Genomic DNA, 22466 nt, shown 5'->3' with positions numbered 1-22466 from the left:
GCAGACTGGAGGTTAGCTTATGTTTCATTTTTCAAGAAGAGGAATAAAGATTATCCTGGAAGCTATACAGTAGATCAGTGAGTGTTACATCAATGATGAGAAAATTAGGAAGTCAGCATGACTTTGTGTGGAACAAGTCATGACCCCCAATTTATGATGGGTCTCGTCAGTGTAGAGGCCACCATCGGGAGCACTGGATACAGTAGACACTGTCAGCAGATTCACAGGTGAAGTGTCGCCTCACCTGGAAGGACTGTTTGGGGCCCTGAATGGAGGTGAGGAGGAGGGAAATGGGCAGGTGTAGCAATTAGGCTGCTTGCAGGGGTAAGTGCCAGGAGGGAGATTAATGGGGACGAAGAAATTGACAAGGGAACCATGCAGGGGATAATCCCTACAGAAAGCAGAGGGGATGGAGGTAAAGATACGTTTGGTGGTAGGATCCCTTTAGAGATAGCAGAAGTTGCAGAGGATGAAGTGTTGGACATGGAGGTTCATGTTAGGTAAGAACAAGAGGAACTCTTTATTACTGTTAAGACAGTGGGAAGATGGGGTAAGTGCGGGTGTTCAGGAAATGGAGAAGGTGTGGGTGAGGACAGCATCAATGATAGATAAGGGAAACCCTGTTTTCTGAAGAAATAGGACATCTCTGATCTCCTTGAAAGAAAAGCCACATCCTGGGAACAGGTGCAGCAGAGACGAAGGAATGAAGGATTCAAAATAGCATTTTTACAGGAGACAGGATGGGAAGTGGCATAGTCATGATAGCCACGGGAATTGGTAGGTTTATAAAAGACGTCAGTCGACAGTTTGGCTCCAGAGATGGAGACACAGAGATTGAGTAAGGGGAGGGAGGTGACAGATGCTGTTGAATTGGCCTTGTATAATGGAGGTTACTTCCTTGTATTATGCAAGTGTAATGGATAATGGAGCAAATGAATGTTTAGGATGGCGGATGAGTAAAAGGAATGGGCTATTTTGTCCTGAATGGTGTTGAACGTCTTCAGAGTTGTTATACCTGTGCACATCCTTGTAAAAGAAGAGAATTCCATCATACTTCTTTATGAATGTCCTGGAGCGAGACAATTGATCTGGTGCCAGCCAGCAGACAGTATCAATGGAGATGGAATAATGTCTTAAGGAAGAGGTGACATAGGGTCAGAGAATGCTGAATCTTTATGGGTGTAGTTAAGAAACTGCTAGAGTAAAAAACCATTATGGGAATCATATATAGGCCTCCAAATAGTAGCTAAGGTTTGAGGTAAAGGTACTGGCGTGGATAGAGAAATGGATGACAGGCAGGAGGCAGCGAGTGGGAATAAAGGGGGCCTTTTCTGATTGGCTGCCAGGGACTACTGGTGTTCCTCAGGGGTCAGTATTGGGACTGCTACTTCTTACATTATTTGTCAGTGATTTAGATAATAGAATTGATGGCTTTGTTGCTAAGTTTGCAGATGATATGAAGATAGATGGAGGGGTAGCTAGTGCTGAGTGTGATAATGCATTTTGGTAAAAGGAACAATAGTACAGGTTATATCTGAATGGCGAAAACTTCAAACATCAGAGATGCAAAGAAACTTAGGAGTTCTCCTGCAGGATTCGCAGAAGATTAATTTACAGATTGAGTCTGTGGTAAGGAAGGCAAATGCAATATTGGCATTTATTTCAAGGAAAATAGAATATATAAGCAAGGAGATTATGCTAAGGCTTTACAAGACACTGGTCAGGCCACACTTGGAATATTGTCGACAGTTTTGGGCCCATATCTCTGAAAGGATGTGTTGTCATTGGAGAGAGTCCAGAGGAGGTTCTCAAGGATGATTCTGGGAATGAAGGGGTTAATATATGAGGGGCATTTGGCAGCTTTAGGCCTGTACTCACTGGAATTTAGAAGAATGCGTGGGGATCTCATTGAAACCTACCAAATGTTGAAAGGACTAGATAAGGTGGATGTCGAGAGCTATGGTGGGGGTATCCAGAACTAGAGGGCACAGCCTCAAAATTGAGGGGCGACCATTTAGAACAGAGGCCAGAAGGTTTTCTTTTAGCCAGAGAATAGTGAATCTGTGGAACGCTCTGCCACAGTCTGAGGTGGAGGGCAAGTGTATGCGTATATTTAAAGCAGAAGTTGACAGTTTCCTGATTGGTCAGGGCATCAAAGGATATGGCAAGAAGGCAGGTGCATGGCATTAAGTAGGATCCAGGATCAGCCATGATGGAATGGTGGAGCAGACTTAATGGGCTGAATGGCATACTGTAATTATGCACTCTTATGTGTTATGGTCTTGTGGTCTTATTCTTTGACGCCCATTGACTTCAGTTTTAACAGGGCTCCTTGACACCATGCTCCATCATATGGCATCTTCATGTCAAAGATAATTACTGTCACCTCACTTGACCTCTGGAATTTAATTTTTAAATCTATGTTTGGGTTAATACTGTGATGAGATTGGGGCCAAGTTGTCCTGGTTAAATCTAAACTGGGTGATGCTGAGCAGGCTATTGGTAAAATTGCTGCTTGTTAGGTAACAGAGAGGAGATGCAGCGGCTAACGGACTGGTGCAGAGCCAACAACCTGTCTCTGAATGTGAACAAAACAGAAGAGATGGTTGTTGACTTCAGGTGGGCACGGAGCGACCACTCACCACTAAACATCGACAGCTCCTCAGTAGAGATCGTTAAGAGCACCAAATTTCTTGGTGTTCACCTGGCGGAGAATCTCACCGGTCCCTCAACACCAGCTCTATAGCAAAGAAAGTCCAACAGCGTTTCTGCTTTCTGCGAAGGCTGAGGAAAGTCCATCTCCCATCCCCCATCCTCATCACATTCTACAGGGGTTGTATTGAGAGCATCCTGAGCAGCTGCATCACTGCCTGGTTCGGAAATTGCACCATCTCACATCGCAAGACCCTGCAGTGGATAATGAGGTCAGCTGAGAAGATCACCAGGGTCTCTCTTCCCGCCATCACGGACATTTACACTACACGCTGCATCCGCAAAACAAACAGCATTATGAAGGACCCCACACACTCCTCATACAAACTCTTCTCCCTCCTGCTGTCTGGGAAAAGGCTCTGAAGAATTCGGGCTCTCATGACCAGACTATGTAATAGTTTCTTCCCTCAAGCTATCAGACTCCTCAATACCCTGGACTGACACCAACTTACTGCCCTCTACTGTGCCTATTGTCTTGTTTATTATTTATTGTAATGCCTGCACTGTTTTGTGCATTTTATGCAGTCCTGGGTAGGTCTGTAGTCTAGTATAGTTTTTATTTCTCTGTGTTGTTTTTTACATAGCTCAGTCTAGTTTTTGTACTGTGTCATGTAACACCATGGTCCTGAAAAAAGTTGTCTCATTTTTACTATGTACTGTACATAGCAGTTATGGTCGAAATGACAATAAAAGTGACTTGACTTGACTTGACTTGACTAATGGGCGAGAATCAATTGATAAGCAGTAATTAAGTTGATTAGGTTTCTTCTGCTTATTTTGAAAAGGACATGTTAGCTAAAAACAAGCAGTTGTAGGAACTCAGTAGGTAGCATTGAGGGAAATAGACAGTCTATGTTTTAGGATGAGATTTCATTTGGACTGTGTTATAATTATAATGGAACAGCTTCAGTAGAATAATTTTACCCCATGACTTTCTTAGTGATCCTCTTTCAGCTGCTTCTTGATATTGTATGGAGTAAATAAAATTTGGTTGAAGAATGGCCTCTGCTCTGGCTGCACTCTCAGATATGCCAGGACTATAGATCACTGATTTAGTCTCAAGCAACACAGGTTAGGCAGCATCTATAGAGGGAAATGAACAGTCCACATTTCGGGCCAAGACCTTTCATCAGGACTAGAAATGAAGAGGGCACAAGTTAGAGTAAAAAGGTAGGGGGAGGGTGAGGAGCACAAGCTGGCAGATGATGGGTGAGTCCTGGAGAGTGGAGAGACATATTTGGGTGGGGAAGATGAAAGGGAATGATGTTAGAAGCTAAGATAATACATGAAAGAAGCAAAGGAATCTGAAAGGAGGGGACAATAGACCATAGAATAAAGGAATGGAGGTGGTGAACCAGAAGGAGGGGATTGGTTTCGTCTGTTGATTTTGGTGTGCATACCTTGGTGCCTATTGCATGTAGTTTTCACTGATTATCATGTGTGTTGACTTTTTTACAGCTTTGTCACCTCATTTTCAGGAACTTTTGGTGTCACTCCTCACACATCCTTTGCACTTCACGTTGAATTAGCATTGACCCTTTTGACATGACCCTTTTAGCAAAGTTAGGGTTATGCTCCGCCATGGGATTATGGATTGTTAAAATCCTAATTCAAATGTCATTGTGTAACAGTAGTAGTAGATATGGAATTATGTATTTGAGGATTTCCATTATCCCTCTCAATTGACGGAGTCAAATGAGAGGTCAGAAAAAGTCAGGCACAGAGGTTGGCAATGTTCTCCTAATTTTGTGTGGATTTGTTATACGGCAGAGATTATATCCATAGTTTATGGACAGAATCTAAAAGGTAACCTGGAAGCTGGAGTTAATTATTTTGGAACGTAGAAGAGTATAGTACAGGAACAGGCCCTTTGGCCCATGATGTTTTACCATATAAATTAAACTAATGACATCTAATCCCTCTTGTCTGCACATCTCCATTATCCTTCAGCACCACTCCTGGCACTGCATTCCAGGTATTCACCCCTTTTTGTGTGTGTGTAAAAAAAATAGTACTGCCTATCTCCTTTGCACTTTCCCCTCTAGTATTAAACATTTTGACTCTGGGAAAAATATACTGCTTGCTACTCTATCTATGCATCTTATAATTTTATAACATATATAAGGTCTCCCCTCACTCTCTGACACTCCAGAGAAAATAATCTTGGTTTGTCCAATCTCTCCTTATAGCATCTTGGTAAACCTCTTCTGAACCCTCTCCATAGTCTCCACAGTCTTCTAGAAAGAAGCAACCAGAATTGTATGTAATATTTCAGATGCGGCGAAAGCACAGTTTTATACAGCTGTAACATAACTTTCTGATTCCTGAACTTGACTAATGCCATATGCCTTCTTTACCACCTTATCAACTTGTGTAGCCACTTTCAAGCGGCCACAGACTTGGATCCCTCTGTACATCAGTACTGTTAGTGGTCCTGCCATTAACTATATACTTTTCATTTACATTTGACCTTCCAAAGTGCAACACCTCACAATTGTCTAAATGAAATCTTATCTGCTATTTCTCCACCCATGTCTGCAACTGACTTGTATCCCACTGCACCCTTTGGCAACCTCCCGAACTATATACAATGCCACCAATCTTTGTGTCATCAGCAGAATGACTGACCCAGTCATTATATTTTCATATAAGTCATTCATATGGATCACAAATATTGGAGGTCCCAGTACAGATCGCTGCAGAACACTTGTGAAACACCACTATCAGACATTATTGTAGACAACATCATGGACCTCCAGCCAGAATAAGACCTTTCAAACACTGGAAGTATTCTAAAGGCAGGAAAACCAATCGTGCCTGACAATGGAAGTCAAAGCTAACATAATATACAAAAGAGAGAGCTTTTAAAAATGCAGAAGTTAGTGGGAAGTTATGGCATTGGGAAATATTTAAAAATCAACAGAAGGCAACTAAAAAAAAACATACGAAGGGAAAAGATGAAATATGAAGGTATGCTCACCAATAATATCAAAAATGATACCAGAGTACAAGAGAGGCAAGAGTAGATATTGGAATCAGAATCAGTATCAGGTTTAATTTCACCAGCATGTATCTTTAATTTGTTGTCTTTGTAGCAGCAGTACAATGCAATACATTATAATAGATAAAAAACTGAATTATTGTAAGAATATATATGTGACTGGTGAGGGCCTCTGTCGGTCGAGTTGACCATGGATATTGCATTCTAGCTGTCTAGATATGAAAGTCTGGGCAATATGGAGAGCAAGCTGTTGCCCATGTAGCAAGCTCCCCATCTGCACACAACTGATGAACCCAAAGGTACAGCAGAGACCGATACAGCTTCGCAGGAGTTGTCAGTTGGCGTTGAACTCAATGTAGGACTGCCTTAAGGACTCCAGCTCTTTGGGGTTTACTCCCAAAGCCTTCCCCATAGCTGTAATGCAGTGGAGTTTTGAGATCAGAATTTTCCTTCTGCTAGATGAGCTGCCAACTATGGCTGACCAGCGACTGGTTTTAAGGCGCTAGTAACCCACCTTTGCCCCTTCCCCCTTCCCCCATCAGTAGAAATGGTTCTGCTGGGCTTAGTAGCTAAGCCACATGTACAGGCCAGGAGCTGGACTTGGTTGTTAGAGGTTATTTGAGGCGCATGCCATTGGGAGCATTTAATAGGTAGTGGGAGCTTGTTCCCATTACCACCTCTGACTATAACAACCTTAAGTGTGTGTGTGTGTGTGTGTGTGTGTGTGTGTGTGTGTGTGTGTGTGTGTGTGTGTGTGTGTGTGTGTGTGTGTGTGTGTGTGTGTGTGTGTGTGTGTGTGTGTGTGTGTGTGTGTGTATAAAATTGTTATATTATAAGGTAGTGTGTTTGGGGTAAATGTCCATTCTTGTGCCTAATTCCCGGTGGGAGAAATGAGAACAGGGCATGTCCTAAGTGATGGAAGTCCTTAATGATGACTACTGCCTGTTGGAGGCATCGCTCCTTGAAGATGTCCTGGATACTATGGAGGCCAGTGCCCATGATGGAGCTGACTAAGTTTACAAGTCTCTGCAGCTTATTTCAATCTTGTGCCCCCCCTCCCCTAATCCCCTATACCAAATGGTGATGCAGTCAGTTATAATGCTCTCTATGGTACATTCTATGGAGATTTTCAAGTGTCTTTGGTGAAATACCAAATCTCTTCAATGTCCAATGCCAGCGGGCATGCATTGAAGATGAGAGGGATGTAAGGAGTAAGTTTTTTTACTCGGAGAGTCATTGATGCCTGGAATGGGCTGCCTGGTATGGTGGTGGAAGCAAATACATTAGAGGCTTTTAAGAGATATTAGGATAGGTATATGGATGTAAGGAAGATGTAGGATATGGACATGGTGTAGGTAGAAGGATTAGTGTTTGGGAGTTTTTGATTTGCTTTTTAGCTGGTTCCGCACTACGCTGTGGGCCGAAAGGCCTGTTCCTGTGCTGTATGCTTCTATGTTCTATGTTATATGTTCAAAGTCTAAAGCCCGCTGTAGGTAGCCTTGCCAGTTGATAGAATGGTAAAGAAGGCAAATGGCATGTTTGCCTTCACTGTTCAGGCCACTGAGTCAAAGAGTCAGGAAGTCATGTTGCAACCATATCTGGAGGGTTAGAGGCTGAGGAAGACCTGAAGTTTGTAAAATTATGAAAGGCATTGATACAGTAGAGTTAGAATCTTTTTCTCAGGGTTGAAATGTCAAACACTAGAGGGCATAGCTTTAAAGTGAGAAGTGGAAAGTTGAAAGGAGATGTGCAGGGCAAGTTTTCTTACACAGTGGTAGGTACCTGCTATGGGCTGTTGGAGGGAAGTGTGGAAACAGATATGAGAGTCGTGCTTAAGAGGCTATTAGATACAGGAATGTGCAAGGAACGGTGGGGGGGGGGGGGCGTTATATCAGTCATACACAGGCAGAAAATAATTAATTTGACACAGAAATTGTGAGCCAAATGGGAATGGCCTATTGCTGTGCTGCAATATTTTATGTTCTTTCAATAAATTTAATTCATAATTACATTTCATTCAGTTTCTTCATATTATGTTGTGCCCAGATCACTATAAAATATTGTGAAGCAACGTAGTCTTCTTTAAATACAAATGCAAAAATGAAATTATATCTCCTTTAAAATCAGAATTAGAATCATTAGCATTGATGCTCTATTTATTCTTAACAGCATCAAGTTAATTATTATGATACGTGGCAAAATATATCAATATTAAAACATACCAAAAAAGTAAAAATGAAAAATGCACAGAAAATAATGCACCTGGAAGAGCATTAGAGAGTGTGCAATTATGCATTTTCAGGAAGCAGAAATGAGAATTTTTTAAGGAAAGGTGAGGGGAAAAGGCTGTAAAACCATCAAGAAGAAATACTTGCAGTTTTCTTAGACTAACTGAAATCAATGCTCACGAATTTGGTTTGTCAGTCATACCAATCTGCTCAAGCAAGATTTCTGGCCCTGATTAAACTTCAGCACGTTTTTCAAATCCTGTGTTTAAAAAGCACATTCCAGTGAAACGTGCCCCAGCAAACAATTCTTAAATTCTAAATTAAAAGACCCATCATGTTGGCAGCTCCAAAAATCAATGCCATAGATTCTATAACAGTTAGACATTCCAGTTACTACTGTTCAATACTGTCTCTGTTTCAGTACTTAGGAAGAAAAGCTGAGCACAAAAAAAATTCATGCCTTGGCATTGGCTATTATCCAACAGAATGATGTTTCAACTGCATTTGAAAACAGAAATCAATAACATCTGTGGCATAATGGTTAATTAAAGAAGCTCTTCAGCAGGCTTTGGATGAGAGGCTGAGCCCCAAATAGAGGCAGCTGAAGCCTGATTACAAAGGCATAGATGAGAATGAGCGAGAGAGTATGAATGGTTTCTTAGCAATGAGCAGAGAAACCAAAAACTGAAATGTGCACAATGGAAAATAAAAGTAGATGCTGTAGATGCTGGAAATCTTGAGCAACACACAAAATGCTGGAGGGTCTCAGCTGGTCAGGCAGCATCTATGGAGGGAAATAAACAGTCAACGTTTCTGGCCAAGACTTTTATCAGGACCTAATGAAGCTCTTCAGCCTGAAATGTCATCTGTTTATTCCCCTCCATAGATGCTGCTTGACTTGTTGAGTTTGTCCAGCCTTTTGTGTGTTGTAGTATATAAAAATACTCTTTGTCTGGGTTCTGTACTACAAGTTGCAATATGTAATGATTGATTAATAGACTAATTCTAGGGGTATTGCCTCTCTTTTTTCCTCACCATCGGTGGTCCTGTCAACCCTCCCTGGTGAGGCAGGTTTGCTTGCATCACTTCCAGCCTGGTATGCTGCATTCCATCATTCTGTGCTCTCAATGCAGCCTCCTGTGCATTGGTGGAACTATGTATAAACTGAGCAAGTGGTTTGCGGGTCCACAACAGCCATTTCAGATTTCCTTTTGCATGTTATTTTGGTTCTCCCTCCCACTCTCATAATGGCATGTCTATCCTCAGCCTTCTGCATCGCTATTATACTCATCTTCCCATCGCACCCTGCTTGCATCACCTGCCAGCCCTGGTCAACTCCTCCCCAACCTGGTTTCATTGACACATCATCTCTCTTCACCACCCCCCCCCCCCCCAAATCTGGTTCCATGTATTATCTACCAATCTCTATCCAGTATTATGAATCAAGGTGGGCACATAGTTAAAGCTACTCCTAATCGATGATTTAGAAATGCTTATTATAACATCCAATTTTTGTAGTTTACTCCTCTTCCTTTAAATCCATGAATCCAAAATACACGGTTTATTGACTCTGTTCACGGTTATCTCAAGCTTTCATCCACAGCAGACTGGAATTTATTTGCTTAGGAAAGAGTGGGGGAATGGCACCATATCCCTTGTTTGATCATCATTACAGTTGATGTTTATTGTACTTCTAGAAAGAGTACTATAGTGCTGGTTAAGTTATTAGACTTATATTCAGAAGTCTGGACTGTTGACCCAAGGACAAATTAAATGTATCCAAGGCAAATGAGAATTTAAATTCAAATAATTAAAGTAGAATCTCTCTTAGTGATGGTAATCATGAAACTACAATTATGTTGCAAACACCAGTCTGGTTTACTAATGCCCTTTTGGGGAAGGAAATCTGCTTTCCTTGTCTAGTCTGGCTTTTATGTAATTGCACACCTAGTAATGTAGCAGATTGTTAATTCCATCCTCACCTGAATAATAATTATTCGATAGTGATGTCCACAGCCTTTAAATAAATCAATAATTTTAGAATTTTGACTGGTCCACTTCTCAGCACACAGCAATTGATCAAGCTTTGAACCCACTCAATAAGAACTGTTGTGTTTTCTTAGACTGAAATCATATGTTAATGACAACAGAATCCTCCTTAACACCAGCCAGACTGAAAAAGTGAGATTTGGGGTAAGCAAGCATATATATATTTCGGGTTAATGCTCTATGTGCATTGCTAAGACATAAAAAGCTTAAATGAAACATGAAAAAATATGACTGAGAAAATTGACATCTTTATTTTAGCAGAGTTACTTCTAATTCCCTATTGGCTAGCTTCTCTGGTGTCAGCTTAACCACTCATATCATAAAGATGCCAGGTTCAGAGTATCAGTCATTGTTTTGTTAGCAATATGCACTACACTTATGGAAGCTTTAAGGTGAGGGTTCTTTCTATAATTCTGCCTTCTCAAGAAATTTGTTTTCCATACTCTGAAGGTTCAATAAAGCCAATCTACCTGGACAATCAGAGGACTTACAAAGCAAAAATACCTCAGATATAAGAAATCTGAAATGAAACAGAAGATTACAGAGATACTCAAAGTCTGGAGACATTTGTGGAGAGAGGTATCAATTTGACATTGCAGATTGATTACGATTCATTAGACTGACACCCTTCAACTCCCTCACATCAAGTTTACTCACTTTCAGCAAGGTTGCTGCCACTACAGTGCTTCCCTGGGGTTTGTGAGGGAAGTCCAGATGTCTTGGGGGAGTATTTTACTTAATAAATGCTTTCATATCTAAGCAGTCTTTTTTGCTTAGGCCCTACACTAGGCCATCTAAATATACTAAGCAAATTTGCAGCAATGGTAGTTGATTTCACAATGAAAAACATTAAAATTATGCTTTAACTTGTGATTGAAAAGCATCTTTTTCCTATTTACTCCTCTTTTGGGTCACCTTTTGAATTTTTGAACACCTTTATGTAACCTCTACACCCTCTTCCTGTGGTGAAAAGAATCCCTTTTATTGTTGCTTCTTGTTACTATAATTTCAGATGCTTATTAAAACTATTACAAAATGTAATTTGTATCTTGGCATACTACCTGAATCAGTGAGGTCAGAAAGTGATAGATTGTATTTCTAATTGTAGCTTAACCACTTTTATATATTTTTATATTTTGGCACTATTTGTAAACCTGAGTTCCACACATTTTATCACAACTTGGCAACTTTCTACATTCCTTATAAAGACCTTCTGATCTGAATCTAATACCCCTCAGCTGGAAATCAATGTGTACTTTATATGTTATTGTTCTGGAATTCCTTACTCACATTTCTCATTGAATTTCATACAAAACCTTACTATATTAGCCTTCTATATATTTCTGAAAGAGTCAGCCATATATCCCACACTTGTCCAAGTTTTGAATCTTGTGATTTCAGTATCTGAGTTTAATTGAGAAAAGGGAATATCCTAACATTGGGCATTGCGAATTAAGAGGGATGGTGACAGTTCTGGAGTTAAGTTGCCTTTTCAGCAATTCAAAAGCCTCAGTGGCTATGAAATTTAGGTTCAGTTAATGGTTTGGATTTAAAAATAAAACCTCATTTGTAATGATGACTACAAAACTACTGTACTTCTGTAAAAACCCAACTGATTCAACAATAGTAATGCATGAATGATGGCAGGTGTGTTTCTCTGTTTATAAGTGACTTAGATGAGGAAGTTAGATGAGGAAATTGGACATTGACAGGATGCAGAGCTGGGCTGAGAAGTGGCAGGTGGAGTTCAGTCAGGAAAAGTGTGAAGTAATAAACTTTGGAAGGCCAATCTTGAAGGCAGAATACAAGGTTAATAGCAAGATTCTTAGCAATGTGGAGGAACAGAGGGATCAGACTAGAGTTAACAAAATTCCAGCCATAACATTTAAAATAGATTCAAGTGGCATAACACTTGCCACTGTAAAATAAGTTTCTAGCAAAATACAGAAGCAGCTATACTGTACTTGCTGGAATGATTACATGTATATAAGTGATTATATAAAAATACTAGCAAGCATAGGAAAGTTAATCCAAAGAAAAATACAAAAATGTAACAAAGTTTCAAAGTAAATTTATTATAAAAGTATGTATATGTCACCATAGACTACCCTGGGAAATTCATTTTCTTGCAGGCCTTCACAGTCGAACAAAGAAATGCAATAGAACCAAAGAAAAACTACGCATAAAGACCGACAAGCAACCAATAAACACGAGGAAATCTGCAGATGCTGGAAATTCAAACAACAACACACACAAAATGCTAGTGGAACACAGCAGACCAGGCAGCATCTATAAGGAGAAGCACTGTCGACGTTTCAGGCCGAGACCCTTCGTCAGGTCAAAAGATGTCAATTTGTGCAAATACAAATAAACAAATAGATGAATAAATAAATAATACAAATAACATGAGTTCTTGAGTCCTTGGAACTCCACAGGTTGTGGAGCCAGTTCAGAGTTGAGGTGAGTGAAGTTATCCTCGCTGATTCAGGAGCTTGATGGCTGAAGGGTAATAATTGTTCCTTAACCTGATGGTGTGGGACCTAAGACTCCTGTACGTCCTTCCTGATGGCAGTAGTGAAAAGAAAGCATGGCCTGGACTGGATGGTAGGGGTCCTTGATGATGGCTGTTCTTTCTTGTGGCTACGCAACCATGTAAATGTGCTCAGTGGTGGTGAGGGCATATTGGTACCGATGACATAGATGGGAGAAGGGAGAAGGGCCTGAAGGGAGATAAGTAGAAACCTGGAAAGCAGGACCTCCAGGTAGTAATCTCTGGATTGTAGCCTGTGTCATGTGCCAGTGAGGGTAAGAATAGGATGATTTGGCAGATAGATGCATGGCTGAGGAATTAGTACGAGGGGCAGGGTTTAAGATTTCTGAATCTTTGGGATGGCTTCCGGGGAAGGTATGTCCTGAACCTGAGGGGAACCAATATCCATCGCAGACTTCAAAGCCAAACATTGTGGTGCCGCCAACATCACAGCCTCTCTCCCAGATGAGCTCAATCGCTTTTACGCTCGGTTCAATGTCGCTAACTCTGAGTCTCTGAGGAAAGCCACCGCTACAACCTGCAGCCTGGTCATCTCTGAGGCTGAGGTACGCAGATGTTTCCAACGAGTGGACAGTCACAAAGCTGCAGGACCAGATGGCATCCCAGAGCGAGTACTCAGGATGTGCGTAGCACAACTGGCAGGTGTGTTTACAGACATTTTTAATCTCTCCCTATCCCAGTGTAGAGTGCCCTCTTGTTTCAAATTATCCACCATTGTCCCTCTACCAAAAAAGACCAAGGTAACATGCGTGAATGACTGGCATCCTGTCACACTCACCTCAATAATAAGCAAATGCTTTGAGGGGCTGGTCAAGGATTACATCTGCAGCATGCTACCACCCAAACTGGACCCTCTACAATTCACTTACTGACACAACCAATCAACAGATGACACAATAGCCACTGCTCTACATACCGTCCTTCCACATCTGGAGAAGAGGGATGCTTATGTGAGAATGCTGTTCTTGGAGTACAGTTCAGCATTCAACACCATAGTTCCATCCAGGCTCGACAAGAAGCTCAGAGACCTCGGCCTTGACCCTGCCTTGTGCAGTTGGATCCTTGACTTCCTGTCAGATCGCCAGCAGGTGATAAGAGTGAGCTCCCTCACCACCAACCCTCTGACTCTCAATACAGGAGCCCCTTAGGGCTGCGTACTGAGTCCCCTCCTTTACTCTCTGTATACTCATGACTGTATCACCGCCCACCGCCACGGCTCTAATCTGCTAATTAAATTTGCTTATGACACTACATTGATTGGCCTCATCTCAAACAATAATGAGGTGGCTTACAGGGAAGAAGTCATAGCTCTGACACAGTGGTGTCAAAAAACAACCTCTCCCTTAATTTCACAAAAACAAAGGAGCTGTTTGTGGACTACAGGAAGAATGGAGACAGGCTAACTCCTATTGACATCAATGGATCTGGGATTGAGAGGGTAAATAGCTTCAATTTCCTCAGCATCCACATCACCAAGGACCTCACGTGATCTGTACACACCAGCTGTGTGGTGAAAAAGGCACAAAAGCATCTCTTTCCCCTCAGATGGTTGAGTAAATTTGGTATGGGCCCCCAAATCCTAAGAACTTTCTACAGGGGCACAATTGAGAGCATCCTGACTGGCTACATCACAGCCTGGTATGGGAACTGTACCTCCCTTAATCACAGGACTCTGCAGAGAGTGATGTGGACAGCACTGCGCATCTGTATTTGTGAACTTCCCATGATTCTGAACATTTACAAGGACAGGTGTGTAAAAAGGGCCCGTAGAATCATTGGGGACCCAAGTCACCCCAACCACAATCCATTCCAGCTGCTACCATCTGGGAATAGTACAGCAACATAAAAGCCAGGACCAACAGGCTCCAGGACAGCTTCTTCCACCAGGCCATCAGACTGATGAAGTCACACTGATTTTTACTCATGTATGTGAAGGTTGTAAGAAATAGTCAATTCAATTCAGTATCCTTGCAGGCAGGTTTTCTAAAGCTGTTGTGGAGGGTTTAAACTAATTTGGCTGGGGGATGGGAACCTGAGAGATACAGCGGAGATTGAAGCAATGTGACAAGTAGAAGCAATGTGTAGTGTGACTGAGAGGAAGGACAGGCAGATGATAGGGCAAGTTGCAGTCAGTGGGATGACTTGAAGTACAGTGTGGGAGAAAAATCAGAAAAGTATGATAAATACAGGACCGTAGGTGTTATATTTGAATGCACTTAGTATACGTAATAAGGTAAATTATCTTGTAGCACAGTTAGAGATTGGCAGGAATGGCATTGTGTGTATCATAGACTTTTGGCTGAAAGAAGATCATAGTTGGGAGCTTAACATCCAAGGATACACCTTGTATTGAAAGGACAGGCAGGTAGGCTGAGGGAGAGAGGGATGGCTCTGTTGGTAAAAAAAAATTAAAATAAATCAAATCTTTAGAAAGAGATCACATATAATCAACAGATGTAGAATCCTTGTAGATAGAGTTAAGAAATTGCAAGTGTAGAAAGACATGGATGGGAGTTATATACAGACCTCGGAACAGCAGTCAGAATGTGGGGTACAAATTATATTGGAAGATAGAAAGGGCATGTGAAAAGGGCATTGTCTTGGGGGATTTCAATAAGCAGATAGATTAGGAAAATCAGGTTGGTGCTGGATCCCAAGAGAAGGAATTTGTAGAATGCCTATGAGATGGCTCTTTAGAGCAGCTTGTGGTTGAGGCCACTAGAGAAATCGCAATTCTGGATTGGGTGTTGTGTAATGATCCAGATTTGATTAGGGAACTTAAGGTAAAGGAAACCTTAGGAGGCAGTGATCATAATATGATGGAATTCACACTGAAGTTTGAGAGGGACAAGCAAAAGTCAGATGTATCAGTATTACAGTGGGATATAGGGAATTACAGAGGCATGAGAGAGGAGTTGGTCAAGGTTGATTGGAAGGAGACACTAGCAGGGATGATGTCAGAACAGCAATGGCTGGAGTTTCTGGGAGCAATTTGGAAGGTTGCAGGATAGATATATCCAGAAGATGAAGATCTATTCTAAAGGGAGGATGATGCAACTATGGCTGACAAGGGAAGGCAAAGACAGCATAAAAGAAAATGAGAGTGTATACAACATAGCAAAAAATAATGAAGTAAAAGAGAGGCTGGAATACATATTGGACTCTTGGAAAGTGGCACTGGAGTGGCAGTAATGGGGGACTATAAAATAGTGGGCAAACTTAATAAGTATTTTATGTCTGTGTTCACTGTGGAAGATAATAGCAGAATGCCAGAAATTCAAGAATGTCAGGAGGCATAGTTGCTATTACTATGGAGAATGTGCTTGGGAAGCTAAAAGGTCTGAAAGCAGATAAGTCACCTGGACCCAGGGTCCTGAGGAAGGTGACTGAAGAGATTGTGAAGGCATTAATAATGATCTTTCAAGAAGCACAAGATCCTGGAATGGTTCTGGAAGACTGTAGAATTGCAAATGTCACTTCACTCTTTAAAAAGGGATAAGGCAGAAGAAAGGAAATTATAGGCTAGTTAGACTGACTTCATTGGGTTGGGAAGCTCTTGGAGTCTAATATTAAGAATGAGGATTTGGGGTACTTGAAAGCCCAGGATAAAATAGGCCAGAATCAGCACAGTTTCCTTGAGGGGAAACCTTGCCCGACAAATCTGTTGGAATTCTTTGAGGAAACAACAAGCAGGATAGTCAAAGGAGAATTAGTGGATATTGTATACTTGGATTTTCAGAAGGTCTTTGACAAGGTGTTGCACATGAGGCTGCTTAACAAGGTAAGAGTCCATGGTATTACAGGGAAGATAATAGCATCGATAGAAGGGTGGCTGACTTGCAAGAATCAATAAATGGAGCCTTTTCTGGTTGGCTGCCAGTAACTAGAGATGTTCCACAGGGGTCAACGTTTACACCACCTCTTTTCACATTATATGTCAATCATTTTTCCACCAACAACACACGCAGCTTATGGCAAGGTCTGCACACCATCGCAGTGGAGTTTCCAACATCGCTGCCTCTCTTCCAGACCAGATAAACATTTTTTACACTCAATTCCATGTCACCAACACTGAGCCCATGAGGAGACCTGCAGATGATGCGACCGGCAGCTTGGTCATCTCTGAGGCCAAAGTACGTGGGTGTTTCCAATGAGTGAAAGTCGCAAGGCTGCGGGACCGGACAACGTTCCAGGACAGGTACTCAGGATGTGCACGGTACAACTGGCAGGCGTGTTTACCTCTTCTTTAATCTCTTCTTCACCCAGGGTAGAATGTCTTCCTGCTTCAAAACATCCACCATTGTTCCAGTACCTAAAAAGACCAAGGTAACATATCTGAACAACTGGTGTCCTGTCACACTCACCTCAATAATAAGCAAATGTTTTCAGAGGCTAGTCAAGGACTACATCTGCAGCGTGTTACTATCCATACTGGACTCCCTAAAATTCGCCTACCGACAAAACTGATCGACAGATGACACAATAGCCACTTCTCTACATACCGTCCTTACATATCTGGAGAAGGATGCTTATGTGAGAATGCTGTTCTTGGACTACAGTTCAGTATTCAACACCCTAATTCTCTCCAGGTTTGACAAGAAGCTCAGAGACCTCGGCCTGCACCCTGCCTTGTGTAGCTGGATTAAGGACTTCCTGTCAGATCACTGGCAGGTGGTAAGGGTGTGCTCCCTCATCACTGCCCCTCTGACCCTCAACACAGGAGCCCCTCAAGGCTGTGTCCTAAGTACCCCCCTTTACTCCCTGTATACCACCCACAGCTCCAATCTGCTAATTAAATTTGCTGATGACACTACACTGATTGGTCTAATCTCAAATAATAATGAGACAGCCTACAGAGAAGAAGCCACCATCCTGACACAGTGGTGCCAAGAAAACAACTTCCCCCTCAATGTCGCAAAAACAAAGGAACTGGTTGTGGACTACAGGAGGAATGGAGACAGGCTCACCCTTATTGACATCAATGGATCGGGGTTGAGAGGGTGAACGGTTTTAAAGTTCCTCGCATAAACATCACTGAGGATCTCACGTGGTCTGTACATACCGGCTGTGTGGTGAAAAAGACACAACAGCGCTTCTTTCACCTCAGACGGTTGAAGAAGTTTAGTATAGGCCCCCAAATCCTAAGAGCAATTGAGAGCATCCTGACTAGCTGCATCACTGCCTGGTAGGGGAACTGTACCTCCCTCAATTGCAGGTCTCTGCAGAGAGTGGTGCGGACAGCCCAGCACATCCGTAGATGTAAACTTCCCACTATTCAGGACATTTACAAAGACAGGTGTGTAAAAAGGGCCTGAAGGATCATTGGAGACCCAAGGCACCCCAACCACATACTGTTCCAGCTGCTACCATCTGGGAAATGGTACCGCAGCATAAAAGCCAGGACCAGCAGCATAAAAGCCGGGACAGCTTCTTCCACCAGGCCATCAGACTGCTTAACTCATGCTGACACAACTGTTTTTCTATGTTGTATTGACTATCTTGTTGTACATACTATATTATAAGTTACTATAAATTGCACAATGCACATTTGGACAGAGATGTAACGTAAAGATTTTTACTCATATATATGAAGGATGTAAGTAATAAAGTCAATTTAATTTGGATGAAAGAGGTGAAGGCTTTGTGGCCAAGTTTGCAGATGATAGGAAGATGGGTGGCGAGACATGTAGCATTGAGGAAGTAGGGAGTCTGCAGAAGGACTTAGACAGATTGGGAGAATGGGCAAAGAAGTGGCAGATGGAACAGTGTATGGCCGTGCACTTAGGTAGAAGGAGTAAAGGTAGAGACTATTTTCTAAATGGGGAGAAAACTCAAAACTCAGAGCTGCAAAGTCCTTGTGCAGGATTCCTTAAAATTTAACTTGCAGGTTGAGTCAGCGGTTATAAGGGCAAATTTAGCATTCATTTCAGAAGGACGAGAATACAAAAGCAAAGATGTAATGCTGAGGCTTTAAAAGGCATTAGTCAGACCACACTTGGAGTATTGTGGGCAGTTTTGGATCCCTTCTCTGAGAAAAGATGTGCTGGCATTGGAGAGGGTCCAGAGGAGTGTCATGAGAATGAAAAGGTTAATGTATGAGGAGCATTTGATAGCTGTACTCAACTGGAGTTCAGTAGAGGGGGGATCTCATTGAAATCTATGGAATATTGCAACTCCTAGAAAGAGTGGATGTGGAGAGGATGTTTCCTATAGTGGGGGAGTCTAGGACCAGAGGGCACAGATAGAGTGGATGTGGAGAGGATGTTTCCTATAGTGGGGGAGTCTAGGACCAGAGGGCACAGCCTCAGAATAGAGGGCTCTCCATTTAGAACAGGGATGAGGAGGAATTTCTTTCACCAAAGGGTAGTGAATCGTAGAATTCATTGCCATAATCAGCTGTGGAGGGCAAGTCATTGAGGAAATTTAAAGCAAAGATTGATAAGTTCTTGATTAGTCAGGACATCAAAGTTTACAGAGAGAGGGTAGCAGAACAGGGATAATAAATCAGCCATAATAAAATAGCAGAGAAGACTCAATGGACTGTATGGCCTAATTCTGCTCCAATGTCTTGTGGTTTTATGGTTTCTTCTATGATGAACTGGGCTTTATCCACCACTTACTGTAGGCTTTTCCATTCCTGGGCAATAGTATTTCCATACCACGCCATGCTGCAACCAGTCAGGATACTCTCTAATGTGAATCTGTAGAAGTTAGTCAAAGATTTAGATGACAACCAAATCAGTACAAACTTCAAAGAAATTATAACATAGAAAACCTACAGCACAATACAGGCCCTTCAGCCCACAATGCTGTGCCGAACACGTACAGACTTCAGAAATTACCCAAGATTACCCATAGCCCTCTATTTTTCTAAGCTCCATGTACCTATCCAGGAGTCTCTTAAAAGACCTGATCGTATCCGCCTCCACCACCATCACCGGCAGCCCATTCCACGCACTTATCACTCTCTGCATAAAATAACTTACCCTTGACATCTCCTCTGTACCTACTTCCAAGCACCTTACAACTGTGCCTCTCATGTTAGCCATTTGAGCCCTGGGAAAAAGCCTCTGACTATCCATATAATCAATGCCTCTTGTCACCTTATACACCTCTATCAGGTCTCCAATCCTCTGGAAACTCCTCTGTCCCCATTGATAATGCAAAGATCATTGCCAGAGGCTCAGCAATCTATTCCCTCACCTCCCACTGTAGCCTGGGGTACATTTCATCCAGTCCTGGAGACATACAACTTGATGCTTTCCAGAAGTTTCAGCACATTCTCTTTCTTAATGTCTATATGTTCAAGCTTTTCAATCCATTGTAAGCCATCCCTATAATCGCCAAGATCGTTTTCCGTAGTGAATACTGAAGCAAAGTATTCATTAAGTACCTCAGCAATCTCCTCCAGTTCCATACACACTTTTCCGCTGTCAGACTTGAATGGTCCTATTCTCTTACGTCTTATCCTCTTGCTCTTTACGCCTTGGGGTTTTCTTTAATCCTGCTCGTCAAGGCCTTCTGTGGCCCCTTCTGGCTCTCCTAATTTCATTTTTAAGCCTCTTTCTGCTAGTCTTACAATCTTCTAGATCTCTATCATCACCTATATTTTTTTTGAACCTTTCATAAACCTTTCTTTTCTTCTTGACTGGATTTTCAACAGCCTTTGTACACCATGGTTCCTGTACCCTACCATCCTTTCCCTGTCTCATTGGAACTTACCTATGCAGAACGCCACGCAAATATCTCTGAACATTTGCCACATTTGCTGTACATTTCCCTGAGAACATCTGCTCCCGACTTATGCTTCCAAGTTCCTGCCTGATAGCTTTATATTTCCCCTTACTCCAGTTAAACGCTTTCCTAACTTGTCTGTTCCCATCGCTCTCCATTGCTATGGTAAAGGAGATAGAATTGTGATCACTATCTCCAAAATGCTCTCCCACTGAGAGACCTGACACCTGACCAGGTTCAATTCCCAATACCAGATCTTCAGCCTGGATTGAACCTTTGGGCTGGTTTGAAACAGTGGAGCCCTGATTTAAGCGCCAAGCCAGATTATAAAGATTAAGGCATTGAGATGGAGAGCAGAGGATGATTCGATGCCAGCCAGGATCCCCACTTGAGCCCGTTGTGTCTGCATTCATCTCACTGCTATCATTGGGCAGGTGGTTCTGGCGTGTTGAGTCCCACGCCTCCAGTTTCGGGAACAGCTGTTGCCCTGCAAGCAGCAAGTTCCTGGACTGACTTCAATCGCTTCAGCACTGAACTGACTCTGTAGCTATCAGGGTCCTGCACCATCTGCACTCACCTCAGCACTGAACTGGCTCCATGGCTGTGGACTCACTTTCAGGGACTCTGCCATTTGTGTTCTGTGTATCCAGATCCTACCACCCCCACTCTCCGCTCTCTGCAGGGGTCACACCCTCTGTGATTCTCTTGTCCATTCATCCCTCCCCACTAACTTCCCCACTGGCACTTATCCCGACAAGCAACAGAAATACTACACCTGCCCATTCACCTTTGATCTCACCTCTACTCAGGGCCCCAAACAGTCCTTCCAGGTGAGGCAACACTTGGTCCAATTTATCCGGTGCTCCCGAAGCAGCCTCCTCTACATTGGTGAGACCTAATATAACTTGAATACTTTGTCAAGCACCTCTGCTCCATCCATCAAAATCAGAATTTTCCAGTGGCCAACCATTTTAATTCCTATCCCCATTCCTATTCTGACTTGTCAATACTTGGCCTCCTCTTTTGCTATAATGAGGCCACTCTTTGGGTAGAGGAGCAACACCTCAAATAATGTCTAGTTAGCCTCCAACCTGATAGCATGAACATCTATTTCTCCTTTTGGTATTTTTTCCTCCTCCTTTCCTCTTCTATTCTCTACTCTGGCCTCTTATCTCTTCTCCTCATTTCTTTTGTGGCTACGGTTGTGTTTCTTTGTTCTGTGGCTGCCTGCAAGAAGATAAATCTCAAGGTTGTGTATGGTATACATATTTTGATAATAAATGTACTTAGATCTTTGAACTTGGAACTCAACGCTACTGTGCCGCCAAGGCTTTCCATTTCCTATTCTGGTTACCATCTCATCCCTCCTCCTCCTCAACTGCCCAACACCTCCCTCTGGTTCCTTCCTCTTCCCTTTTGTCCATGGTCCACTGATCTCCTATTAGATTAATTTTTCTTCAGCCCTTTACCTCTTCCACCCATCACCTCTCAGCTTGTTCATCCCCTGTGCCCCACCCACCAACCATTCCCCCTCACTTAGTCTCACCTATTACCTGCTAGCTTGTACTCCATCCCTTCCCCCTTCACCTTCTTACTCTGGCTACTGCCCCCTTCCTTCCCAGTCCTGATAAAAGGTCTGTCTAATGTTGACTATTAATTCCCCTCCATAGATGCTGCATGACATGCTGGGTTGTTCCAGTGTTTTGTGTTCCATTTTAGATTTTTATCTAAGTTTTCCTTGTTTTTCAGAAGTTTTATTGAAGAAAGATTTTCTTAACAGCACTGTAGTAAATGATGAAAGTATAATTACTTTTGTTGAGGCTATGAGTTGGTATATGAAGATCTGAAAAAATGTTTAAAAAATGTGCTCCTCAAGTTGTTCATCTTAATGTCTATTGACATCATCCTCCAGAAGTAAGTTTTTTTCCCTCAAATCAAAGCTCACGCATTCATCATGGAAACCTCTGGCATTCAAAGCAAGTTAAATAGTTGTGGGTCTTTTGTTTAAGACCAGCTGCAGTGTATAATTAATGAAAAGTAGGAAAATCAAATAGAAACAAATCTTTCACATTACGAACAAGACAAAATGCCACACAGGATTAGGTGTAGAATTCCTTAAAGCTTAGAAAGCACAGGTTTCATTCTTTCTTTCATAAAAACAGGATTCTCCTAAATCAACACGTGGCTTCAT

Source organism: Hemitrygon akajei, chromosome 3 (assembly GCF_048418815.1).
Source record: "Hemitrygon akajei chromosome 3, sHemAka1.3, whole genome shotgun sequence".
Lineage (NCBI taxonomy): Eukaryota > Metazoa > Chordata > Chondrichthyes > Myliobatiformes > Dasyatidae > Hemitrygon > Hemitrygon akajei.
Note: the sequence above shows the minus strand (reverse complement) of the source record.